Source organism: Varroa destructor, unplaced genomic scaffold, assembly GCF_002443255.2.
Source record: "Varroa destructor unplaced genomic scaffold, Vdes_3.0 BEIS01000007.1, whole genome shotgun sequence".
Taxonomy (NCBI): Eukaryota; Metazoa; Arthropoda; class Arachnida; order Mesostigmata; family Varroidae; genus Varroa; species Varroa destructor.
In genome coordinates, this window is record NW_019211460.1 from 29,107,505 (window position 1) to 29,113,797 (window position 6,293).

General features: G+C 40.1%; 1 long non-coding RNA gene across 2 annotated transcripts in view; it reads right to left on the bottom strand.

Moving 5' to 3' along the window:
- LOC147754547 (uncharacterized) overlaps window positions 1-6,293 on the bottom strand; it is a 63,626-nt gene that overhangs the window by 28,282 nt on the left and 29,051 nt on the right. The window contains exons 2-3 of one of the 2 annotated variants that reach the window (XR_015317076.1): window positions 5,298-5,664; window positions 2,229-2,317 (exon numbers count right to left, since the gene is read on the bottom strand). This is a non-coding gene — a long non-coding RNA (uncharacterized LOC147754547). The remainder of the gene's footprint in view (window positions 1-2,228; window positions 2,318-5,297; window positions 5,665-6,293) is intronic. The other variant, XR_015317077.1, reaches the window with a different exon arrangement.

Here is a 6,293-nt window from a genome sequence, read left to right on the forward strand (position 1 = left end):
TGAAAGGCACAAGCGGCCACATAGTGGGGCTCCTAAGGTTGGTTGCTGTTTCTACTCTCACTGCTCAACATGGCCAAAACGGCGATGTTAGTTCGTTTAGCGAGGTCGGTGGGCCGGTTGGCTGGTGATAAGGGGCCAAGACCCCACAAAGTCATAGTCTCTACTCTTTTGAATACCATGAGATATTAGGAAGGGTTAAAAGTTTTTACTTTGTAAAGTTTTCCTCTGGCGCATGCTACTGTGGGGGGTTGGGAATCGTGGCCTGTAGCTGACTTCTCGGTGATCCATGGCAGATAGTGAGCCATGGTCACTCTGAAAACAAAGTACTCGTTTTTTGTATGTGTCCTGGCACAGGCACACAACAAACGACCGACTGGAGTTTCTCACTGCCGTTGCGGTGGGGGTTACACGTAGTTAGCATAACCTGGTAAAGAAGGCTTTACTACCAAGAAGCATGACTGCGGATGCACACAATGTTGAAACGATAGCCTGAGTAGGTAACATAGACCATATGCACTGTAAAAGCTGGGCTAATTGCACCGGTGAGTAAGTACATACATGGTGCGCGGGATATGATTTATATACTGAGTTACTGTTATTGATCTCCGACTTTCCGGCAAAATAATTGGGATTTGATATTTAATGACGGGAGTATTTAATGTATCGTCTGTGCATCTATATAACTCTATATTTATCTTTAATATGTATAGTATATCCACTAGATTGCAAGACAGCTATGTTGGTACGCTACAGTCTTTTCGTTGGCTCAAGGCAGCATACCTCTACGAAAGTAATGGTCTAATGATTTGGAACAAGTCTAAACTATGTAAATTCTCTAATTTAGATACCTTTACCTATCACTGCGTTTGTAAATGATGTCAGTCAATCGAAAACCCATAACGGGGTTGGCTAAGTAAACGAGTCTGGGTTACTGTATTTCGCCATATAGGTAAGGACTTAATTGTAGCATAGAATAACGACGATCAATAAAGAGCACCGGTTTATTACGCTGAAGTATCTTGAAGAAAGATACTAGTTTGAAAACTAAAACAGTTAAGATATGCTTCAAAGCAGTGATCATTCGTTATATAGCGGACTATGAGCTTTTTAATTTTCTCCAGCGCGGTATACACTAAAAATTCAGCATGGCAACACGAAGCGTGCTATTTTTCAAGATATTTTCTCTTAGGAACATTTTGCCTGAAGTACTCCGTGGCCTTTTCTCTAGCAAGGCCAAACCGCATTTAGTCACGGTTGGTATTTGAGTACTGTTTCCCGTAATAAAAAGACACGAGACTACGATTCTGATTGGAATCTACCTCAAACAATATCGGACACGACACTGTCGGACTTGAGATAAGCATTACTTTTGATAAATATCTGCAGCTGTTATCGTCTCTAAACGGAAACCACTCAGTGGTTCCTTCACCTGGAAATCTCCAGGACTGCAGATGGTTATGAAGCAGATTAGCTGATAACAAAATGTTCTCAAACGAGATTCAACCTGGACGAGGTTTGTTTGACTTTAACGCCGTTCTCTGTGCGAGATAATATAATAGATACATTATTATCAAATGTGTTTATTTACCTTTATCCGACCGAGATCACTTAGCCTCGATTCACTGCGAAATCGTACTATAAAAGGGTTAGGTTCATTGCTAAAACTAACAATTGTAGAAATAGACTGACGGATGCAGACTAAAATAGGCGTTCTGACTTCGACATGCCATAAAGTAGTATGGCTCAAGGCACAAAATCGGGAAGTCGTTCTTTGGGCTTTTTTAGGGAATAGCTGGGTTACTATTCATTTGTTATGTGTATGAATGTAAACGATTTTTAGACTTCATACACTTGACAGATAAATGAACAGCTAAGAACTATGTGTACAGCGACGATTTAAATTTTACCAGGCTACCAAAGTTAGGACCAATTAAACGTTTTGAAAATTCTATATATATATATATATATATATTAGTGAAAATCTGCCGAGTATAAGTAAAGTAACAGCTGGAATTTATACTGTTATTTCTGCCACTACTAGTACTAATATTATGTAAGTTAATTTGAGAAAATAAATTCATACAGACTTTCGAATGTCTGCCTTTTAGTTAACAGATGTTAAATCGCCGTCAAAAATGCGTCTTACGCATCTAACTATATGACAAATACTGTCTTCAGTCTCCAGTAGGTTAAATAATCCAAAAAAAGGTATATGCATGTGAAATTACCTTGCTCTGCGCCAGTGGCATCAGCCAGAAGGGTATCTCGCATTTACACTAGCGTCTTATCAAAACGAGGCTCGATTTACTTTTGACGCCTGGAAAAAAGGAAATTAAGTTAAGGTATGCTGATGGGTTGGCGTAGAACGCCGGCCATTGACCTTGTCAATGGGAAGAAAACCGCTATCTTCACTGTGTTGTGCGCCTCACTGGATGTACAGTGATCAGGGCTGGGGTCTAGAGGAGATTTTTCGATAATCAATGATCTTTGATTCACTCCCCCGGCAGGGTCTTAGTCTTCCTTTCTAAACTGGATATGGCTTAAGGAAAACATCTTGTCGTGTTATACCGACCGGAAGTAATGGGCGCTATACGGATTTTTTGGACAATAAAGGTTGAAGACAACAAAAAACGTTTGTGAATTCAGGTTAAATTAATGTGTGCCTTGCCAAAAAGTACAGAAAGCTTCGATATTCTAAAGCCGAATCCACTGCGGTTTTTTTATATATTTTTGCTGGCGATAGTGATGTGACGTTTGTTTCTTGCAATAGCAGTTCTGTTCGCTGACTGTCGGATTTCAATAGAAAGTAGGGCCATTGGCTGATGTTTGGGAAAACTGGGTCGTTACCAGTTATCGTCTGTCTAAAGATGAGGCAAAAGCTGTGCGCATTCCACCTCGTCCTTAACTGCGGACTTCAAGAACTGAAGCTAGCGACCAAGGGGCAACTAGATATGACCGAAGTTATTATCATTTCTTTGAACTATTGGCCTTAGCAATGGAAACATTGAGCTAGCAAGAGTCGTCGGAAACCGCCGAGGATGGTGGATCGAATGCACGGTTTTGAGGGTATTGTTCCCTCACGGTGAACACTTCTGACAGACACAGCAGTTTTTAGAACTTATCTGTGGCACGTAGATCAGGGACGCCTTTTGATCAAAAACTTTCAAAGGCAGCTCACGTCAGTTTTTCCACAACAGGGTACATCTACTGCTCTGCTAACATCTAGGTTCAAGAAAAATGCGTGAGCCTAGTTAAGAGCTACGTCCAGTTTGCGGGTTCATCCCTTATATAAAACAGGAGAACAGGAAACTGTTCCTTTGTCTTGAACCCCCATTCCTTTCAGATCTGATGTATTTCGCGGTTTTTGAAATCCTTGTAGGTTCAACACTCATGTGAAGATAAATCTTCCCTCTGCATTTCCAACTCTTAACAATTCACCAAATTAATCTTTATTTGTAATGAAAGTTCATACAACTTGTAAGGAATTTGTCAAGTTTTGTTGTTGCGAAGTAAATTGTTGCAAGTATATTCTTGTCTATTGTGCATCTTTGTTAGCTTTTTTCCTACTTTTTTAATTAGTAAAAATGCTTATAGTTTATTTTAGTGTAAAGTATCCCATTTTAAAATGATCACTTACTGGCATTCTTATAAATGCTATATGGAGGAACGACCCCTTACCCCTGTGTTTGCCTTTGTATCGTGTTGTAGTAATTAGCTAGTTTATCAATAGGGTAGCGTCTGTGATTGCTAAATTGTTTATTGGATGATGTTCTTTCATAGTTCAAAATAGAGTTCGCTTATTTTGCTCGCTATATTCATTATACAGCACAGTGTGGTCTGAAAGATTTTAATGGGTCGCCCTGTTTTTTTAAACCCGTGCATTTTTAGTCTGTATAGTCTTTCTTCGTACTCCTTCTAGAATTAGGCCGCTTCACACCAAAGCGGATTTGCACTAGGTCTTTGCTACGAGAGGAGAACTACAAAGAATGACAGCTATCGAATACGCGTCCTTTGAAGCTACCCAATGTTAAATTATTTCCGGATACAAATGCTACCGAAATATAATCTTAAGTGAAGGACAAGATAGATTTGAGCTTCTGATGTCACCGTGTTCGTTACTGAATATTACTGTTATAGTTAAGTTGTTGTTGCTTGTGATTCGAGTACATTCCCAAGCTTTCTCATGAGGTCGTAAATCTATTGAAAATCAGATAGTTGGACGTAATTGATTGAAGGCATCATCTTATCGCGAGATTAAGGCCTTCAAGGCCAGACGCACAGAATGCCTATAAAGGGTAATCAGCACAGGTGTCGCTTCATGAATCAAGTATAGCAGGACATCATGCTATGACAGCAGATTGCCAAAGGAACACATCGGTCGGTCTATTTTAATTTGCCTAGTAGTACTGTATTAAAGTCGACTTTATAAGTCTCCTTTTATTTGAGCGTCTATATAATTATGTCATCACAATATACCTAAAAAGGATTAAAACGAAAAAGTCGCTGCTGCTCTACCACTTGATCTTTCACCGGCTGTACTGTCATCCAATAGAATAATTAGCTCCATAGGAACTAATGCGTTCAGACCGTACTAGGACGCAGCCTTCGCGCTGGCTATTATAAAGCGCTTGACCAAATGATAATTAGAGATGTTTCCTTCACTAGGCCAAGCCATCTGCTTATCTATTAAATTATACTCATGTAAAGCGCGTACAGTGTGTGGATTTATGCATATTAAGGTAATTAACGCATAGCTTAATGTCTATATCACCATAGCGATAATTACAATAATAATCAACTTCCATTGAGAACAGGTGTAATGAGAATAAAAATATGCGGTCTGCATACTTGTGCTCGAGGCAAGGAAACTGGAAAGGCTTGATAAGGTAAGGCCTCTTGGACCTGCTAACGGTTAAAGGTTGATCCAAAAGTTTTCAATGGGTTATAGAAGATTTCGACTGGTTAAGTTCTGCCAAACCAGCCTGTACCATGCGCCTTGGGAACTTAGATCTCTGGACTAGGTCGAGATGAAAAAGGCAAAACATGCATTCTGTCTAGGATTTCAGTTAAGCTATCTGGAGTCAGCAACGTAAAGAGTTAAATATATAATACCATGTCTATTCACTATTTTAACATAAAAGATATCTGAGGTCATAGAACGTAATCACGATATGCATATGATGGCTGTATCCACACTGATCTCATATTTTCGTTGACGACTATTCTGACACAAATTTGAGCTATTGTCAATACTTTGGCGTTCTTTTGTTAAAACACCCGCCTTCTCCTCGAAGTACCTGTTCATCCTAAACGGCGTTGACAATGGAGGGCCTGCTAGCATTTATAGTTCTGTTCGCTGGTATGATACAAAAATGATGTTTGCCGAGAATAGGGAAATTTCTCTGTTTTCATGCCGTAGACTGGTGAGTTCGTTAGGCTAATTCAGGCTGACAGGGTTGAAGCGACCGCCACAGCGGACGTGGTAAAGATGACGCGTTCAGGCCCGCTTTTTTGGCGGGGTACACTTTAACACAGATCCAACAAGTTTTTTTTGTCGGAGATGTCGTAGTTCTCGATGCCAGAATCTGACGATCAGTGAGTTATTAGTGGACGAAATGCAGACAGCCTTCCCATTTCAGCCCGACGTCCTCTATTCCATTTTGCCTGATTGGTAAGGAAGAGCATAGAAGAAGACACATCATGTCAGCTAGGATCCTCAAGAGTATTTAGCGCATAAGCCTAATTTTGTCACCTACAACACTACGTAATTAATAAACTTTTTTCTGCCGACTGCCTACACAATGACTACTGCGAACAGTTATGACCGAGTTACGAATTCATAGAAGTTTCTTGCGTCCTAGATATTTTCGTAATTTAACACGTTTCGCGTAGGTGGAAAATAGATTGGCAGCAGGGTCAGACGTAGGTTTTTAGGAAAACAACAGGTTTAGGGTGGCACCTCCTACTTAGAAAAAGGCTACGTTTTAAAATTGGAGACATTTACCACCCTCCACAGTTACCCTATCTTTTCCCATTTCACGTGCATGTATTAACTTAATTAAGTTAACTAATGGACCTCAATGCTTCGAGAAGTCTCAATTCTGCCTACATTTATATATACTCAATGCGGCATAGTTGATGTCCCCATGATAGCTTAGTAGGTAACGTGTTCGTCTGCAAGTCTTAGGGATACGTTCGAATCCGCGCATTGACAGACGTCGTTTCGTGGTGGGAGCCAGTGGTATATCATGGTATGCCAAATGGCATACCCGAAATATAGAGGTAATTTTAGG